At 43.8% G+C, this 21,802-nt stretch overlaps 1 pseudogene; it reads right to left on the bottom strand.

Moving 5' to 3' along the window:
- Positions 1 to 21,586, bottom strand: part of LOC139583517 (TRAF2 and NCK-interacting protein kinase-like) — a 67,735-nt pseudogene extending 46,149 nt beyond the window's left edge.
- Between the last annotated feature and the right edge of the window lie 216 nt (positions 21,587 to 21,802).

The following is a 21,802-nucleotide window of genomic DNA, read 5'->3' as shown; positions in this document are numbered from 1 at the left end:
CACAGAGATGTGGAGTAGAGAGCTATGGGGTTGTTGTGGAGGCTACACAGAGATGTGGAGTAGAGAGCTATGGGGTTGCTGTGGAGGCTACACAGAGATGTGGAGTAGAGAGCTATGGGGTTGTTGTGGAGGCTACACAGAGATGTGGAGTAGAGAGCTATGGGTTGCTGTGGAGGCTACACAGAGATGTGGAGTAGAGAGCTATGGGGTTGCTGTGGAGGCTACACAGAGATGTGGAGTAGAGAGCTATGGGGTTGCTGTGGAGGCTACACAGAGATGTGGAGCAGGAGTAGAGAGCTATGGGGTTGTTGTGGAGGCTACACAGAGATGTGGAGTAGAGAGCTATGGGGTTGTTGTGGAGGCTACACAGAGATGTGGAGTAGAGAGCTATGGGGTTGTTGTGGAGGCTACACAGAGATGTGGAGTAGAGAGCTATGGGGTTGTTGTGGAGGCTACACAGAGATGTGGAGTAGAGAGCTATGGGGTTGCTGTGGAGGCTACACAGAGATGTGGAGTAGAGAGCTATGGGGTTGCTGTGGAGGCTACACAGAGATGTGGAGTAGAGAGCTATGGGGTTGTTGTGGAGGCTACACAGAGATGTGGAGTAGAGAGCTATGGGGTTGTTGTGGAGGCTACACAGAGATGTGGAGTAGAGAGCTATGGGGTTGTTGTGGAGGCTACACAGAGATGTGGAGTAGAGAGCTATGGGGTTGCTGTGGAGGCTACACAGAGATGTGGAGCAGAGAGCTATGGGGTTGCTGTGGAGGCTACACAGAGATGTGGAGTAGAGAGCTATGGGGTTGCTGTGGAGGCTACACAGAGATGTGGAGCAGAGAGCTATGGGGTTGCTGTGGAGGCTACACAGAGATGTGGAGTAGAGAGCTATGGGGTTGCTGTGGAGGCTACACAGAGATGTGGAGTAGAGAGCTATGGGGTTGCTGTGGAGGCTACAAGGAGATGTGGAGTAGAGAGCTATGGTGTTGTTGTGGAGGCTACAAGGAGATGTGGAGTAGAGAGCTATGGGGTTGTTGTGGAGGCAACACGGAGATGTGGAGTAGGAGTAGAGAGCTATGGGGTTGTTGTGGAGGCTACACAGAGATGTGGAGTAGAGAGCTATGGGGTTGCTGTGGAGGCAACACGGAGATGTGGAGTAGAGAGCTATGGGGTTGCTGTGGAGGCTACACAGAGATGTGGAGTAGAGAGCTATGGGGTTGTTGTGGAGGCTACACAGAGATGTGGAGTAGAGAGCTATGGGGTTGCTGTGGAGGCTACACAGAGATGTGGAGTAGAGAGCTATGGGGTTGTTGTGGAGGCTACACAGAGATGTGGAGTAGAGAGCTATGGGGTTGCTGTGGAGGCTACACAGAGATGTGGAGTAGAGAGCTATGGGGTTGCTGTGGAGGCTACAAGGAGATGTGGAGTAGAGAGCTATGGTGTTGTTGTGGAGGCTACAAGGAGATGTGGAGTAGAGAGCTATGGGGTTGTTGTGGAGGCAACACGGAGATGTGGAGTAGGAGTAGAGAGCTATGGGGTTGTTGTGGAGGCTACACGGAGATGTGGAGTAGAGAGCTATGGGGTTGCTGTGGAGGCAACACGGAGATGTGGAGTAGAGAGCTATGGGGTTGCTGTGGAGGCTACACAGAGATGTGGAGTAGAGAGCTATGGGGTTGTTGTGGAGGCTACACAGAGATGTGGAGTAGAGAGCTATGGGGTTGCTGTGGAGGCTACACAGAGATGTGGAGTAGAGAGCTATGGGGTTGTTGTGGAGGCTACACAGAGATGTGGAGTAGAGAGCTATGGGGTTGCTGTGGAGGCTACACAGAGATGTGGAGTAGAGAGCTATGGGGTTGCTGTGGAGGCTACACAGAGATGTGGAGCAGAGAGCTATGGGGTTGCTGTGGAGGCTACACAGAGATGTGGAGCAGAGAGCTATGGGGTTGCTGTGGAGGCTACACGGAGATGTGGAGTAGAGAGCTATGGGGTTGCTGTGGAGGCTACACAGAGATGTGGAGTAGAGAGCTATGGGGTTGTTGTGGAGGCCACACAGAGATGTGGAGCAGAGAGCTATGGGGTTGCTGTGGAGGCTACACAGAGATGTGGAGTAGGAGTAGAGAGCTAGATAGCCATAGTGAAGAAGTGGCATGTCTAGAGGGAGGCCCACGGCCCTGTCATAAGTGGAAGAGTTGAGCTCGTCTTCATCACCATCCATGATGAGCCTGTCCTGCACTGCTACTCCCTAGACAAACTTTCCTTATCCCATTCCCCAAAATATTTTACTATAAATGCCGTTAATAAATGTTTTAGGTTAAAATGATTTGTCTTAGACAGTTTTTCAAACAAGCTTTGCAGTCTGTGAGTTGCGTCCTGCTCAATTTTTCACCTGCCTCGACTGGTGTTGAACCATTCTAATTATATTGGAAAAAATCCACCTCGCATTGATTAAGGTTCAAAATGTTATGGCCCCCCTAAACTGGGTCTGTGCCCCACCTTGGCCACCCCATTTAAAATGTTCTGGACACGCCACTGAGTGAAGGGTTAGCAGTGATAGGCTGAGACCAAGGGTGAGAGGTTACCATCAGTAGAGCCTGCTCCTGGAGTAGTTGTTGCTGTAGAATCTCCAGCTGTCTTTGCTCCTCCTCCAGCTGCCTACGGATATACTCCTAACCAATCACAGGCCAGATAGCCAGGATATCAGCCAATCAGAGCAGTAGGAGAGCAGCCATGTAAGTCATCAGAGCAGTCGGAGGAGGCAGAAATAGAGTGACGTGGTGAGAGGAGGAGAAAGGAGAGAAAAGAAGAGGGACAAAGAAAGAGTGAGAGGTTGTACACAGACAGATTAAGGAGAAGATTTTCTGAAAGAGAGAAAGAACCAGCAGTAAAGATTAAAACCAACATAGAAGAGAGGAGACGTGGTAAGAGAGGGAGAAAAGGGAGAAAAGAGAGAGGGTGAGAGAGAGCAGTAAGAAAAGAAAATGGCATTACCAAAAAAAGAAACTTAGTATTTAGTATTGAATCAAGTGTGTAAGATAGAAAAACAAGATGTTTTAGAGACTGAGAATTACACAGAGTGAAACAGAACCATCCGGATCCTTGACCCAGACCCTTCCTACACCTGGGACATGTAGCTTCATAACACCTAAACGTCAGCCTCATGACTGGTCTATGTTAAGTCTATATCTGGTCTGCAAAAGAGCTCTGGCAGAATGGGGTGAATCCTAGTTGATGTGTGTATTTAATGTGTGTGTGTGTTTGAGAGAGAAACAGCGAGAGAGCGAGAGAGCGAGAGAGAGGGTGTGTGCGCACCTGAGTGTTACCTGTGTGTGTACCTGTTCTCTCTCCGCGTGCCTCCTCTCCTCATCTCTCCGTAGTTGTTCCATCTCTTCATAGCGTCTCCTTTGTTCTCTCTCCTGTTGCTTCCTCATCTCACGTTCCCTACGCTGTTGCTGTTGGAGAAAGAGAGAGATGGAGGGAGTGAGAGAGACAGAGAGAGACAGACAGAGAATGAATGAATGGTATAGGGTCAGCATCTTTTTATATATGTTTTCAAAGCTGGCACCAGATATGTTATCAAGCTGAGCTGTGCTGGAAAATGCAACGTGAACAGAAAGGATCTGAGTTAGCAGAGTACGGTTCAGGTGTGCATCATAGATCATGCTGCTCTTCCCAACAGCGCTCTACCTCCTCCAGTCTCCTCCTCTGTTCTTTCTGCTCCTCTATGCGTTTCTGCCGCTCTGCCAACAGGAGGCGTTTGTGTTCCTCATTCTGCTGTTGCTCCAACTGCTGCCTCCTCAGAGCCTCAGAACGCTCCTTATTGGCTAGCTGCAGCCGCAGGAAGTCCCGCCTCAACGTCGACTCCCCAGGGATGTTGATGATGGAGCTGGACAAGGACGAATGAGAGAAGAGATAGGAGAGGGAAGGTTGATGAGCGTAAATCTCATTTGGAAGCAAAAACGCATGCACACACCAGCGCATGTAGGCACAAGCTCAGAAAATAAACACAACAACCCTACCTTGGCTCCCCCATGTCCCGTTCCTCCTCCTCTTCCTCACTGCCACTGTACTCATACTCTGTCTCATCTGTAACACACGGTTAGAAACACACACATTAAGCAGTTACAAACACACGTCAATGGCAGACAGAGTGGGATCTGAGCCCTTTGTTGTATGTCTCACCCCTCTCTCCGCGTTTCTTCTTGGTTCTGTCGATGTGGTCCTTCAGCTGGATGCGGATCTGTCGTTCGTTGGGCAGCTCTCTGATGAAGGGGTGCTTCAACAGCTGTTCTGTGTTGGGTCTCTGACCATGACTCTTCACCAAGCAACTCTCAATGAACGACTGGAACTTCTTAGACCTGAACGCACACAGTGACAACATAGTGAATGCTTGTGTGAATGTGTGTGTGTGTGTGTGTTTTTGGTAACTCACCACTTCTTGGACTTGAGTCTGGGGGCGGGGTTCCTGGGGATCAGGAAGAGAGCCCTCATTGGGTGCATGTCACACAGTGCTGCAGAGAGGAAAAGAAAGGGTTAACACCAGAGCTTTGACACAAACACACATCTCAAGATAGCCCAATAACAAACCACAACACCTCCAACCAACGCACACAACGTCTGATAGTGTCTAATGTCACGGTGTTGTGCCAGCCTGTGTTGTGGTTGGCGCTGGTACTTACGCGGTGCTCCTTCTGCCATCTCTATAGCCGTAATACCCAGAGACCACAGGTCACTCTGAGAGAGAGAGAGAAGTTAGGAGGGACGGAGGAGATGACAAGGGAAAATACCCTAAACCCTGAAACAAACACACTCATATACACACACAGTCTGCTACGGTACCTTGAAGTCGTAGGTGGCCTCAGGGTTTTCGTCGCAGGCGATGACTTCAGGAGCCATCCAATAGGGCGTTCCTATAAACGTGTTCCTCCTCCCCACAGTACGGTCCAACTGAGCACTCACACCGAAGTCCACTGGAACACACACACACACACACACGTTTAAACAGTTTGCTTGCTGTCTGTCTGCCTGTCTGTCTGCCTGCAAGTCTGTCTCACCCAATTTGACCTCTGCGTTCTCTGTCAGCAGGACGTTCTGACCCTTGATGTCTCTGTGGATGACCTTGTGTTGGTGGAGATGGGTCAGACCCTAGCAATAGAGAGAAATAGAGGTTGGTAATTAGAAGACATTATTTCAGTAGGTCTCATTCCAAATGTGTTGATTGCATGAGTTCTATATAGAGGGTGGTACCCTGAGGATCTCTCTGCAGATGTAGGCAGTCCACTCCTCCTTCAGAGAGTTCCCCTTGGTGTTCTTAATCAGATCTGTCACCGAGCCCGCCCCACAGAACTCCATCACCAACTACAGAGACAGAGAGAGATGAACACACACCAAACTGAACAGAACTGACAGTCATACACACATGCAAACACGTACGTACCCATAGCTGGTCGTCGATACCAGGTGGGTTCTTCTTGACGAAGGCACCGTAGTAGGTAGCAATGTTCCGATGGTGGCTGTACTTCTTCAACATGTTGATCTCTGCTTTAATCTCCTCTTCCTCATCCTGGAACACACACACACCTTATAGTGATACAAACACAGATGAAAACAATTTGGGATAGCTTTCTTTATATTTGTGTGTGTGTGTGTGCGCACGTGCGTGCATGTGACTTACGCCAGTGACGTCCATAACTTTGATCGCCGCAAGCTGGCCTGTTTTGACATGCCGACCCTGAAAGAGAGAGAGAGAGAGAGAATCTGAAATAAATCAGTTTTGCCAACATTACCATCCTGTAATCTGTGTGTTTTGGTCCCAGAGCCACAGCCTGTCACCCAGCTCTCAGCCTGTCACCCAGCTCTCAGCCTGACCAAGATGGCTGACCGCCAGCAGGCCGACACAAACCCCTGCCTCTGATGCGCATTGACAAGGCTCCATCTAGATCTGCTGTATATCAGCTGCCAGCAGAGGCAGCTACTTTACAGTAGGGAAGTTAAATAATACAAAAAACATCACGTAAGATAAGATGCGGATTGAATGTTTGCCTTTATAGTGAGGAAGAATTCCCACATCACTGCCATAACACATAGAAACACTTCCTCATGGTAGCCTAGCAACAGGCCTGGCACGTTGTTTAGTCACAGGGATTTTTACACTGTGGTCCAGACAGACAGACATGTGAGCTGGGGTTACAACACACACAAACACCGTATCTGTTTCCTAGTATTGCATCAGACACACTGAATGTATTTGACAGGCAGAGAAGCTGAACCAAACTGTTAAAAGTCACTCTTCTGTTCTCGACAAGGTGTTGAAAGTGTTCCACAGAGATGCTGACCCATGTTGACTTCCACAGTTCTTTCAAGTTGGCTGGATGTCCTTTGGGTGTTGGACCAATCTTGATACACATGGGAAACTGTAGAGTGTGAAAAACCCAGCAACCGGTGCGCCTAGCACCTATTTCCATACCCCCGTTCAAAGGCACAATCTTTTGTCTTGCCCATTCACCATCTGAATGGCACACATACACAATCCATGTCTGAATTGTCTCAAGGCTTAAAAATCCTTCTTTAACCTGTCTCTTCCCCTTCATCTACACTGACTGAAGTGGATATTACAAGTGAAATGAATAAGGCATCACCTGGATTTACCTGGTCAGTCAATGTCATGGAAAGAGCAGGTGTTCCTAATGTTTTGTACACTCAGTGTATAACACAGATAAAATAATACTTGAATCAATAGACATCGAAATGGATAAAACAGAATTGAACTGGATAGAGTGGTAATGTGTGTGTGTGTGTGTGTGTGTGTGTAGCGGTATGTATGTGTGTGTGTAGGTATATGTGTGTGTAGGGATATGTGTGTGTGGAGAGAAAAGGACAGAATACTCCCTTTATAGGTGTCCTGAGGCATAAAAACACTCATTGGTGCAGACATGCCTCGCATTCCTGATCTGTTGGAGTACATTTACTCTACTGATTAGACCCAACACACGAGAGAGACAGACAGACAGACAGACAGACAGACAGACAGACAGACAGACAGACGGACAGACGGACAGACGGACAGACGGACGGAGACATGGAGAGATGGAGAGATGGAGAGATAGAGGAAGAGAGAAGGACTGAAGACCTACAAATGTGTCTTCCAGTGAAAAGATAGATAACATGGAAACAAATAGGCCTACAGCTTCACACAAACCTACCCATCTCTGTCTGACAAACAGTGTGCAACAGACTCCCTGTACAGCCAACCCTGGCTGTAATCCCACAAGTTAGCTTACAACAAGTGCATCAGAGCGATTTGACGTGAAAAGTCACTGGCAGAGAAAGCAAATACTTTTGGGGCAGCAAGTAGCCTTGTGGTTTGAGCGTTGGGCCAGTAACCGAAAGGTTGCAAGATCGAATCCCCGAGCTGACAAGGTAAAAAACAGTCGTTCTGCCCCTGAACAAGGCAGTTAACCCACTGTTCCTAGGCCGTCATTGTAAATAAGAATTTGTTCTTAACTGACTTGCCTAGTTAAATAAAGGTATAATTTTTTTTAAAGTGCAACCGAGTGCATCGATACCTGGGCCCTGTCCAAAAACAAACCCTAGCACCAAACCCATTGTTTCTTGGAGGTTGAAGAGGTAAGAAATACTAGCTACACTTTGTGTTTTCAGATCTACACAAGTGCTTGGGTTTAGGGGCCAGGGGCCCTGAAGTGAAAAACATGTCGGCAAATAAAACTCATCAGCTCTCAGCTCCTCACTGTTAAGCTCTAACAGGTCAGTGGAAGGTGGCACCACAAAGTTTGTAAACCCACAGGTGCAACATCGCAATACTTCCGGGAATGCTTGCAAAGAAGACAAAACAGTGGTTTGGGGTTTGAGAAGTCAATGAGAGAAGTGAAAAAGTCTTCCTTAGTTACTCATTTTCTCGATTTCCACACTCCAAAAGATACCGCTAATTTGTATTAGCGGTACCCTACCGGTCAAAAGTTTTAGAACAATTACTCATTCAAGGGTTTTTCTTTATTTTTTACTATTTTCTACATTGTAGAATAATAGCGAAGACATCAAAACTATGAAATAACACATATGGAATCATGTAGTAACTAAAAAAGTGTTAAACAAACAAAAATATATTTTATATTTGAGATTCTTCAAAGTAGTCACCCTTTTCCTTGATGACAGCGTTGCACACTCTTGGCATTCTCTCTACCAGCTTCACCTGGAATGCTTTTCCAACAGTCTTGAAGGAGTTCCCACATATGCTGAGCACTTGTTGGCTGCTTTTCCTTCAATCTGCGGTCCGACTCATCTCAAACCATCTCAATTTGGTTTAGGTCGGGGGATTGTGGAGGCCAGGTCATCTGATGCAGCACTCCATCACTCTCCTTCTTGGTAAAATAGCCCTTACATAGCCTGGAGGTGTGTTGGGTGATTGTCCTGTTCAAAAACAAATGATAGTCCCACTTAGTCCCACTAAGCGGAAACCAGATGAGATAGTGTATCGCTGCAGAATTCTGTGGTAGCCATACTAATTAAGAGTGCCTTGATTTCTAAATAAATCACAGACAGAGTCACCAGCAAAGCACCCCCACACCATAACACCACCTCCTCCATGCTTACGGTGGGAAATACACATGCGGAGATCATCCGTTCACCCACACTGTGTCTCACAAAGACACGGCGGTTGGAACCAAAAATCTCAAATTTGGACTCCAGACCAAAGGACAAATTTCCACTGGTTTAATGTCTATTGCTTGTGTTTCTTGGCCCAAGCAAGTCTCTTCTTATTATTGGTGTCCTTTAGTTGTGGTTTCTGTGCAGCAATTCGACCATGAAGGCCTGATTCACACAGTCTTCTCTGAACAGTTGATGTTGAAATGTGTCTGTTACTTGAACTCTGTGAAGCATTTATTTGGGCTGCAATTTCTGAGGCTGGTAACTCTAATGAACTTATCTTCTACAGCAGAGGTAACTCTGGGTCTTCCTTTCCTGTGGCGGTCCTCATGAGAGCCAGTTTCATCATTGCGCTCAATGGTTTTTGCAACTGCACTTGAAGAAACTTTAGAATCTCTTGAAATGCTCCGTATTGACTGACCTTCATGTCTTAAAGTAATGATGGACTGTCGTTTCTCTTTGCTTATTTGAGCTATTCTTGCCATAATATGGACTTTGTCTTTTACCAAATAGGGCTATCTTCTGTATACAAACCCTACCTTGTCACAACACAACTGATTGTCTCAAACGCATTAAGAAGGAAAGAAATTCCACAAATTAACTTTTAAGGCGGCACACCTGTTAATTGAAATGCATTCCAGGTGACTACCTCATGAAGCTGATAGAGAGAATGCCAAGAGTGTGCAAAGCTGTCATCAGTGAAAAGGGTGGCTATTTGAAGAGTCTCAAATATAAAATATATTTTGATTTGATTCACACTTTTTTAGTTAATACATGATTCCATATGTGTTATTTAATAGTTTTGATGTCTTCACTATTATTCTACAATGGAGAAAATAGTAAAAATAAAGAAAAACCCTTGAATGAGTAGGCGTTCTAAAACTTTAGTTTAGTATAGCATAGTACGTGCATCATTCATGATATGAGGAATATGAGGAAAATGCAAGCAAACACACATACAGACACACACAGCATTGCCATGGTCATGTTGGGGCTTGATCCAGGTACTGCAGGTAAGATCATGTTGTGTAATGACCTGCCTATAATGAGCCTCTCATCTAACCCAGCAAGACTAAAGGCTGTCAAAACACACACACACAAAATGGCAGAACCCGCTTCTGCTGTTATCTCTAATATTATTCAACCGTGTGTGTGTGCAGGCTGTGTGTGTCAGCATAAGGCTGCAGGACAGACAGCTTAACATATTGACGTGAGACGACCATTAGACCAGATAACGGGTTTCTACTAGAGGTCGGCATGGCCGATTAATTAGGGCCGATTAATTAGGGCCAATGAATTAGGGCCGATTTCATTAGGGCCGATTTCATAACAATCGGTAATCTGCATTTTTGGATGCCGATTATGGCCGATTACACTGCACTCCACGAGGAGCGCAATGTACGCGAGTGCAGCAAGGAGCCACGGTAAGTTGCTAGCTAGCATTAAACTTCCCTTATAAAAAACAATCAATCTTAACATAATCACTAGTTAACTACACATGGTTGATGATATTACTAGTTTATCTAGCGTGTCCTGCGTTGCATATAATCGATGCGCCTACTTCGCCAAACAGGTGATGATTTAACAAGCGCATTCGAGAAAAAAGCACAATCGTTGCACCAATGTACCTAACCATAAACATCAATGCCTTTCTTAAAATCAATACACAAGTATATATTTTTAAACCTGCATCTTTAGTTAAAAGAAATTCATGTTAGCAGGCAATATTAACTAGGGAAATTGTGTCACTTCTCTTGCGTTCAGTGCAAGCAGAGTCAGGGTATATGCAGCAATTTGGGCCGCCTGGCTCATTGCGAACTGTGTGAAGACCATTTCTTCCTAACAAAGACCGTAGTCATTTGCCAGAATTTTACATAATTATGACATAACATTGAAGGTTGTGCAATGTAACAGCAATATTTAAACTTATGGATGCCACCCGTTCAATAAAATATGTAACAGTTCCGTATTTCACTGAAAGAATAAACGTTTTGTTTTCGAAATTATAGTTTCCGGATTTGACCATATTAATGACCTAAGGCTCGCATTTCTGTGTGCTAATTATATTATAATTAAGTCTATGATTTGATATTTGATAGAGCAGCCTGACTGAGCGGTGGTAGGCAGCAGCAGGCTCCTAAACATTAATACAAACAGCACTTTCCTGCGTTTGCCAACAGCTCTTCGCAATGCTTGAAGCACAGCGCTGTTTATGACTTCAAGCCTATCAACTCCTGAGATCTGGCTGGCAATACTAAAGTGCCTATTAGAACATCCAATATTCAAAGGTATATGAAATACAAATGGTATAGAGAGAAATAGTCCAACAATTCCTATAATAACTACAACCTAAAACTTCTAACCTGGGAATATTGAAGACTCATGTTAAAAGGAACCACCAGCTTTCATATGTTCTCATGTTCTGAGCAAGGAACTTAAACGTTATTTTTTTTTTTTTTACATGTCACATATTGCACTTTTACTTTCTTCTCCAACACTGTGTTTTTGCATTATTTAAACCAAATTGAACATGTTTCATTATTTATTTGAGACTAAATTGATTTATATTTATGTATTATATTAAGTTAAAATAAGCGTTCATTCAGTATTGTTGTAATTGTCATTATTACAAATATATATATAAAAATCGACCGATTAATCGCTATCGGCTTTTTTTGGTCCTCCAATAATCGGTATCGGCTTTGAAAAATCATAATCGGTCGACATCTAGTTTCTACGGACGAGCTTAGTTAGCCAACATTGCCATAACATCGCCTACAAGTGGGATCTGGGATTTCTATTGGAAATCAGTTTGTGCCTATCTTCATACTATACTGTCTTTGGTGACAGAGCCCAAGTGGGAGGAGTCCTCAGGCACACTGTAGGTTGAGAGTGTGGTGAGGGGTGTGTCTTACCTTGTAGACCTGCCCGTAGGTTCCATTTCCCACCAACTCCACTAGCTCAAATATACCAGCAGGGTCCTGGAGGGAGCAGAGAGCAGAGAGCGGGAGAGAGGGAGAGTGAGAGAGAGGGCAGAGAGAAGAGAGAGAGAAGTTAGTCAAGCATTGAAACTCTTTACTCAAGAATTCAGACCCTGTGGAATCTGACCCCCCCCCCCCCCCCCCCACACACACACAGTAAGAGCGCACACACACACACACACACACAGTAGGACTTGAGATCTATAGCGCTACACTGTGACTACATAGACTCATAGAGAGTGTGTGTATGTGAACGTGAGAGAGGGGAAGAGAGCAAGAGAGAGATTGAGAGAGATAGGGGTAGAGCAGGGAATAGTGGTGTTGAAAATCAGCCACATACTCCCAGATGGGATTTGCAAAAAAAAAGTGACATTCCTTTTTATTCAAGGTCAAACAGAAGCACTTCTAAACCTAGAACACTGCTCTAGAGACAGGTTGACATCTACACACAACCTCTTTGTCTTTTAACTAGCACCACCACACACATAGATGTCTCCTCACACGTGTGTGTGAGAAAGGAGAAAGCATTGGAGTCATGGGTTGGCGTGAGTGTATGTGCATATGTGTGTGTATGTGTACGTTAATAGCAATGTCAATATGAATATTGTGCAAATTTTCTTGCTTCATACCACTCAAGTTATGAGGGTGTCTGGAAGTTGATTCATGTATTAGTCTCCTCATTTAATCTTTGATCTCTATATGTCTCAAGATATAAACAACTATCAGGGAGTGAAGCCCCAGACACTTCCCATAGGACATGGTCACTAACCCCTCTAGATGAGAGCATTAGATATTAAACCGTAAATATGAGATTATGGGTGCTATTTTCGGCTGGCGTTAAGGCGGCGCTAGCATCAAACGCACGTTAGTTTACAATTTCGTCATGTAAAAACTGCCGCACTGGCATTTTCTAGCCCTAATGCCAGGTTTGTTAATTTACCTGTCTTATATCAGCTCGGAAATATTTGTCCTTAAAAACATGATCCAAAGTGGTAATTTCAGGCAGCGCTGATGGGGATGTTTAAGACCAACCAAAATCTGGTTTTAGAGGTCAATTTTGACAGAGGAAACGCAGCCTAACCTGCTGTGACGTACACTGCCCATATAACTATAGTAGCCTGATGTACATGGTATTAGATTTTTTTGTATTTTATTTGATTAAAAACCATGCATAGTCTCCCCTCTCAATGAAGGCTTTTATTTTATTCATTAATTTTGTACCCCTGCTCCACTCTGGAGGCCCAATGAAGGCTTTTTTTTTTGTCTGCCCAATGCAATCGCGAAGTATAGTCAAGACTGTTGATAAAGGGTTTGGCTCCTGAGACCGCTTGGAAATAACTGTTCATCACCAAAGCTTTATTAAAATATAAAGTTTGAGAGGAGTAAAACAGTGAGCCGACATTCCTTTTTTATCTGTCCATTATAGGCAGCCCCACATTATTTCAGCCAGCGAGGTCCCGTTTCGGATATGCATAAATCCCCCCAAACCATGATGTAGGCTACGTGTCAATGCCCATCATGAAAGGAGAGATGAGAACCTTATTTATAAATTATCTATAACATGTAAAAAAGAAAAAAAAAAGGCTTGTTTTCCGTTTCATATGTTCAAAACCCAAGCCCTCCCTTAGGCCTACAATAAAGATGGCTGGTTCAACAGCAATGACTGTCTTTTTTATCCTGCCGGTTTAATGATATCATTACATTTAAAATGTATTTATTGTCGTTAAAAAATAAAAAATAAAAAATCGTTTAATTTCATTACAACCAAACTTATTAGAATGATTCCCCTTCCTGGTATTATGGTGACAACGTCCGCGGCGCTCTTGCAATGCAACTTCTGGAGATGTGTGAACGTGATCTGTAATATGGTTCAGATTATGTTAATAAACATAGGCCTATTTGGAAGCAGTATAACGGTGTGTGGACATTCTCCCATTTTATTTATATTGGATCTTTGTCCAGCTACTGTGAAAGTTTGGATGTGCGTAAAACCCTCCATAGTCTGCGTTGTTTTAATATTATATGCCCACGGGGAGAAATTATGGTACCTGTAAGTGTGACATAGCCTATTTTTTAAAAGTTGTTTTGTTAAGAATTTAATTCTAATTATTTGTTCTCTTTTTAGGCCTTATTAATAATGAATGTAATCTTGCTTATTTTTTATTTATTTATAAAAATAAAATAAAAATCCCATTTTCTCCCCAATTTTCGTGGTATCCAATCGCTAGTAATTACTATCTTGTCTCATCGCTACAACTCCCGTACGGGCTCGGGAGAGACGAAGGTCGAAAGCCATGCGTCCTCCGAAGCACAACCCAACCAAGCCGCACTGCTTCTTAACACCCGGAAGCCAGCCGCACCAATGTGTCGGAGGAAACACCGTGCACCTGGCCCCCTTGGTTAGCGCGCACTGCGCCCGGCCCGCCACAGGAGTCGCTGGAGCGCGATGAGACAAGGATATCCCTACCGGCCAAACCCTCCCTAACCCGGACGACACTATGCCAATTGTGCGTCGCCCCACGGACCTCCCGGTTGCGGCCGGCTGCGACAGAGCCTGGGCGCGAACCCAGAGACTCTGGTGGCGCAGCTAGCACTGCGATGCAGTGCCCTAGACCACTGCGCCACCCGGGAGGCCCGTAATCTTGCTTATTGACAATGTTTGTCATGTCCCTGCTCAGCCATAATGTAATGTACAGTAGGACTATTGAAGCCATGCAATTACGTAGACTGCAAATGGGTTCAAGTTAACATATTTAGCAAAGATAGGTCTACATTTTGATACTTAATTTCTGTAAACTATAATGGACTAAACTTAGAATTGAAGTTGATTCCAAGACAATACATAAAAGACTGTAAATACACAACTTAAAGCAACCACACTTGGCCATGGAGCACGTTCTGATTGGGCAGTGAGGGGCCAAAACTCGACACACCCAGGAAAATAAATAAAAACTATAAATAAAAATGTTTACGACACAACAAACATAATAGGATAGAAAACTAAAGATTTACAATATAAACTGAACGACTAAAATGCACCCTAAGAAAAACCAAGCTAAAAAGGTGTGTTTTAAGATCTCTTTTAAATATGTCCAGTTTCGGCCTCCCTCAGGTTCACTGGCAGGCTATTACAGAGGCTGGGGGCGTAGTAACTAAACGCTGCCTTCTCCATGCCTCTTGGTCCTAGGCTTCGGGATAGTTAAAAGGCCAGTGCCAGAAGTCCTGAGGGACCTACTGTGTACATAACTTAAAAGTATGTCTGATATGTTTTGGGGTGCACAATCATGGATTTAAACCAATAGAGGAAACTTAAAATTAATTCTAAAACTAACAGACAGCCAGTGCAGAGACCTTAAAACCGGTGTAATGTGTGCTCTCCGTCTGGTCTTGGTCAGTACCCATGCTGCAGCATTCTGTATGTTTTGCAGTTGACCAATGGCTTTCTTGGGCAGACCAGACAGGAGAGCATTACAGTAGTCAAGCCTGCTTGTAATAAAAGCATGGATGAGTCTCTCTGTATCAGCCTGAGAGACAAACAGACGCACCTTTGCAATGCTCCTCAGGTGGTAAAAAGCTATTTTGGAAAAATTCCTTATGTGTGATTCAAAATTGAGTTCAGAATCCAAAATGACACCTAGGTTTTTTGCTTGGCGTTTTATCTTTATTGCCCACAAATTAAAATGTGTGGCCAGAATCTCTCTCTGTGCTTTCACTCCAACAATAAGTATCTCGGTCTTGTTTTGATTTAGCTGAAGTTGTGAGCCATCTAAGTATTTCATTCACTAATACAGTCTAATCATTTATCAATGGAGCTAAAATCCTCTGGTGACACAGAAATGCAAAGTAGTGTATCAGCTGCGTAGCAGTGATAATTAATGCTGTGTTTATTTTTTTACCCCCTTTTTCTCCCTAATTTCGTGATATCCAATTGCGAAAAATGAATGTAAATCATTCAGCACGTTATGTCAAGATCGCAGATTTTAGAGAAACAACAAACGTCGGTACATATAAGTGTCTTATATCGTCTGAAAGCTTAAATTCTTGTTAATATAACTGCACTGTCCAATTTACAGCAGCTATTACTGTGGAAAAATTCCATGCTATTGTTTGAGGAAAGCTCCTAACAACAAAACACTTTTTTCACTGCGATAAGTTTGATAAATTCACCTCTGAAGGTGAAATGTATACTTACAGTTGAAGTCGGAAGTTTACACACACTTAGGTTGGAGTCATTAAAACTTGTTTTTCAACCACTCCACAAATTTCTTGTTAACAAACTATAGTTTGGCAAGTCGGATAGGACATCTACTTTGTGCATGACACAAGTAATTTTTCCAACAATTGTTTACAGACAGATTATTTTACTGTATCACAATTCCAATGGTTCAGAAGTTTACATACACTAAGTTGACTGTGCCTTTAAACAGCTTGGAAAATTCCAGAAAATGATGTCATGGCTATAGAAGCTTCTGATAGGCTAATTGACATCATTTGAATCAATTGGAGGTGTACCTGTCGATGTATGTCAAGGCCTACCTTCAAAACCCAGTACCTCTTTGCTTGACATCATGGGAAAATCAAAAGAAATCAGCCAAGGCCATGGGACCACGCATTCTGTCTCCTAGAGATGAACGTACTTTGGTGCGAAAAGTGCAAATCAATCCCAGAACAACAGCAAAGGACCCTGTGAAGACGCTGGAGGAAACAGGTACAAAAGTATCTATATCCACAGTAAAACGAGTCCTATATCGACATAACCTGAAAGGCCGCTCAGCAAGGAAGAAGCCACTGCTCCAAAACCGCCATAAAAAAGCCAGACTACAGTTTGCAACTGCACATGGGGACAAAGATCGTACTTTTTGGAGAAATGTCCTCTTGTCTGATGAAACAAAAATAGAACTGTTTGGCCATAATGACCATTGTTATGTTTGGAGGAAAAAGGGGGAGGCTTGCAAGCCGAAGAACATCATCCCAACTGTGAAGCACGGGGGTGGCAGCATCATGTTGTGGGGGTGCTTTGCTGCAGGAGGGGCTGGTGCACTTCACAAAATAGATGGCATCATGAGGGAGGAAAATTATGTGGATATATTGAAGCAACATCTCAAGACATCAGTCAGGAAGTTAAAGCTTGGTCGCAAATGGGTCTTCCAAATGGACAATGACCCCAAGCATACTTCCAAAGTTGTGGCAAAATGGCTTAAGGACAACAAAGTCAAGGTATTGGAGTGGCCATCACAAAGCCCTGACCTCAATCCCATAGAAAATTTGTGGGCAGAACTGAAAAAGCGTGTGCGAGCAAGGAGGCCTACATACCTGACTCAGTTACACCAGCTCTGTCAGGAGGAATGGGCCAACATTCACCCAACTTATTGTGGGAAGCTTGCGGAAGGCTACCTGAAACATTTGACCCAAGTTACACAATTTAAAGGCAATGCTACCAAATACTAATTGAGTGTATGTAAACTTCTGACCCACTGGGAATGTGATGAAAGAAATAAAAGCTGAAAGAAATAATTCTCTCGACTATTATTCTGACATTTTACATTCTCAAAATAAAGTGGTGATCCTAACTGACCTAAGACAGGGAATTTTTACTCTGATTAAATGTCAGGAATTGTGAAAAACTGAGTTTAAATGTATTTGTCTAAGGTGTATGTAAACTTCCGACTTCAAATGTACATTCTGAATTCTTGCTCTGATTTATCATCCAAAGGGTTCCAGAGAAAACATGAAGGGTCGTTTTGTTAGATAAAATCATTTTTCATATCCTAAAATGGTCCATATAGCATGCACGATCGATTTTGTATTTCCACTCGTTCAATTTGCAAAGAAAGTGTATTAAAGTAAATTAATGTTAGCAGGCAATATTATCTAGGGAAATTGTGTCACTTCTCTTGCGTTCATTGCACGCAGAGTCAGGGTATATGTATGCAACAGTTTGGGCCGCCTGCCTCGTTGCGAACTAATTTGCCAGAATTTTACATAATGATGACATAACATTGAAGGTTGTGCAATGTAACAGCAATATTTAGACCTAGGGCTGCCATCCGTTCAATAAAATACGGAACGGTTCTGTATTTCACTGAAAGAATAAACGTTTTGTTTTCGATAATGATAGTTTCCGGATTTGACCATATTAATGACCAAAGGCTCGTATTTCTTTGTTTATTATATTATAATTAAGTCTATGATTTGGTATTTCATAGAGCAGTCTGACTGAGCGGTGGTAGGCAGCAGCAGGCTCGTAAGCATTCATTCAAACTTTACTGCGTTTGCCAGCAGCTCTTAGCAATGCTTGCTTCACAGCGTTGTTTTTGACTTCATGCCTATCAACTCCCGAGATTAGGCTGGCAATACTAAAGTGCCTATTAGAACATCCAATAATCAAAGGTATATGAAATACAAACGGTATAGAGAAAAATAGTTGACGCGTCATAATTCCTATAATAACTACAACCTAAAACTTCTTAACTGGGAATATTGAAGAACTGGGAATATTGAACCACCAGCTTTCATATGTTCTCATGTTCTGAGCAAGAAACTTAAACGTTAGCTTTTTTTACATGGCACATATTGCACTTTTACTTTCTTCTCCAACACTCTGTTTTTGCATTATTTAAACCAAATTGAGCATGTTTCATTATTTATTTGAGACTAAATAGATTTTATTGATGTATTATATTAAGTTAAAATAAAAGTGTTCATTGTTCATTCAGTATTGATGTAATTGTCATTATTACAAATATTATATATATAATAAAATCATCCGATTAATCAGTATCGGCTTTTTTTTGGTCCTCCAATAATCGGTATCGGTGTTGAAAAATCATAATCGGTCGACCTCTAATTCAGTTATGAATTTATGAAAACTGGTTGTTTTGCAAATGTTGAATTTATAATATGGCTACTAATACTTGGAAAGCTAAATCAAAGTCCAAGTATACAGATTTGACGATATCCTTGCAGGAAAATGTAATATGAATGTGAATGTCTCCTTCACGATTTGCCCAAATGTACCTGAGGACTTAACACTAAAAGTATTGTAGTTCACCCATACTTCAAATTATCCATCTGAAACTTTGCACATACACCGCTGCCATCTTGTGGACACTATCGGAATTACAACCAGAGTGCTGGATAGCGTTTCAAAGATGGTGGTTGAAAAAGACTGGTTGTTTTTTTCTTTTGTATTTTCTTCTACCAGATCTATTGTGTTATATTCTCCTACATTCAATTCACATTTCCACAAACGTCAAAGTGTTTCCTTTCAAATGGTACCAAGAATATGCATATCCTTGCTTCAGGGCCTGAACTACAGGCAGTTAGATTTGGGTATGTCATTTAGGCAAAAATTTAAAGAAAAAGGGCTATAACTAAGAAGTTTTAACACCTGCCCGCTTAACCCAGAAGCCAGCTGCATCAATGTGTTGAAGAAAACACCACAAGGACTCGCTAGAGCGCGATGAGCCAAGTAAAGCCCCACCGGCCAAAGCCTCCCCTAACCCGGACGACGCTGGGCCAATTGTGCGCCGCCCTATGGGACTCCCGGTCACGGCCAGTTGTGAACCAGCCTGGTATCAAACCCGGGTCTGTAGTGACACCTCAAGCACTGTGATGCAGTGCTTTAGGCCACTCGGCCACTCGGGAGGCCAATGCTGTGCTTTCTGATAACGCTACTAAGGGGTAATATATATAAACTGAACTGATTGGATGGAGATTGGCCAGAAATTGCTAAAATCTGAAGACTCTAGATTACTTTTCTTCAGAACTGGTTTCACCAAAGCCGTTTTTAGTGCAGAGGGGAAAGTGCCTGTGAAAAGGGATTAGTTAACAATCAATCAAATGTATTTATAAAGCACTTTGAACATCAGCCGATGTCACAAAGTGATGTACAGAAACCCAGCCTAAAACCCCAAACAAGCAACGCAGATGTAGAAGCACGGTGGCTAGGAAAAACTCCCTAGAAAGGCCAGAACCTAGGAAGAAACCTAGTGAGGAAACAGGCTCTGAGGGGTGGCCAGTCCCTCTTCTGGCTGTGCCGGGTGGAGATTATAACAGTACATGGACAAGATGTTCAAACGTTCATAGACGACCAGCAGGGTCAGATAATAATAATAGCGTGCACTTCTTCAGATATGCAATTAAAAACAGTTTTGAACAGTTTTGAAAAACAGTTTTGGGGATAGAATTGAGAAGGCAGGTAAAAGGCTTAAGTTGTGATATCACTTTCCTGAGCATGTCTGTGTCAACCAGGGAAAATAACTCCATAGTGCCTTTGCGTGGTTGTCTAGGGCTTCTCATCAGGTCTTGCTTGACATCCCTGGTCTAAGGGGAAGTGAGACCGACCAGGGCATACAGGAAGAGTAAATGTCCATCTATCATGGGTAGTGTGCACAACACTGAAATCCTCCCCAGCTTTCTGCCTCTCTGTGACCTAATTTCCAGTCGCGCCGCAGACTCTGGACAAGAGCTCAGAGAGAGAGGCCAGGTGTGTGTGTGTGTGTGTGTGTGTGTGCGTGTGTAATAACTGTCATACATCTATCAGAGGTAGATGGAGAAGATAGAGAGATAACTAGTGAGGGAGACAGGCTGGGAGAAAGAGAGCTTTGCAAATTGTTTGGCTACATTTCTCAAGAGAGAGGATGAATGAGTCAATGTGCTGTTGGATGTGCCAGATTTCCACAGTCCAAAGATTCCGCAAATGTGTATGTATTTGCATAGTATGTGCATCATTCACAGCCATTGCCATATTAGGGAAAATGCAAGCAAACACACATACAGACACACACAGCATTGCCATGGTCATGTTGGGGCTTGATCCAGGTACTGCAGGTATGATCATGTTGTGTAATGACCTGCCTGTAATGAGCCTCTCATCTCACCCAGCAAGACTAAAGGCTGTCAACAGACACTAGTGCTATGAGGCCGCTGTCACTGACTCCCCACAATGTCACGAAATGGCGGAAACCGCTTCTGCTGATATCTCTAATATTATTCAACCGTGTGTGTGTGTAGGCAGGCTGTGTGTGTGTGTCAGGGGCAGCGTGAGGCTGCACGACTGACAGTTTAACATCTGCCTCAAATACAGAGGGGGCTATACTACAGTACACAGGCCCAGGGCTCCATTACATCACGTTCCAATTGTTGAGAAAAAAAGCTTTCCGAGGTTCTAAAGCCCGTGGGAGGGAGTTGCCATTACCGAGGAGAGACGAGGATCAAATGATCAACTCCTTTTCTATACCCCTGTATCCCCCCTCCCCTCGTTATGTCGCATCGCTGTTATGTCGCATCGCCGTAGTAGACTATAGCAGACGTCGGTTGATCCAGATTAATTATATCTGATCAGCGGATGTCGCGTGCATGGCCGTTAACGATGGCTCGAGGACGCCAACCACACACAGACACACACACAGTCGGTAAGGTGAAGAGAGGCTGTCGTTAACGGGGGATGGGGCAGGTGCTCGAGACGCCGTGTCTCATTCATACAGTCTCCATTTTATCACGAACACACACACACACATACACTCATTCAACACACACGCTCTCTTTACCCGTAGCGCTGACAGGTCTATCTCATCCAGGCTCCGGGCAGGGGAGTCGCTCGCCATGATTCTCTCTCAAAATGGAAGCTTCCTCTCCGATCATTTACCGAGAAGAGAAATCCTCTCTCCCCTCCGGCCGTTAAAGTCCCCCGTTATATCCCTGTTAGGCGTCCATTAATACTATTCCACAATGGGTAATATAATCCGTTTTTCCGTTTGATCCCGGTGGGAATACTTCTCGAGACCCCGAGGTGATCCAGGTACTACATGCTTTATAGTGGCCCCCTGCACGGGCGAATGGTGAAAACGCACACACACTCCACGAGAGAGCAGTGAGCACATTCGCATACACACTGAGAGAGCCAAGCAAAGCGCCCGAAACAGTGTAGTCTCGCGCTCCCCGGGAGTGGCCTAGCAGCACGAGCGGCGGGCGGTTCTCCTGGAAACAGGGACGCCCACAATGTCACACACGCGCACGCACACTTGGTGTGAGTGAGAGAAAAAAAATACTCCATCCAAGGTTAGGTTAAGTGTTAGTGTATCTTCAGGCTAAAGTGCCATAAAACGAAGAATGTCTTTATATTCTATAAGTACTTAATGACCTGCTGCATCTCTTCACATGGT

The sequence above is a fragment of the Salvelinus alpinus genome, chromosome 8 (genome assembly GCF_045679555.1).
Source record: "Salvelinus alpinus chromosome 8, SLU_Salpinus.1, whole genome shotgun sequence".
Classification (NCBI taxonomy): domain Eukaryota; kingdom Metazoa; phylum Chordata; class Actinopteri; order Salmoniformes; family Salmonidae; genus Salvelinus; species Salvelinus alpinus.
The sequence above is the reverse complement of the archived record's forward strand: the minus strand, read 5'-3'. Positions and strand labels throughout refer to the sequence as shown.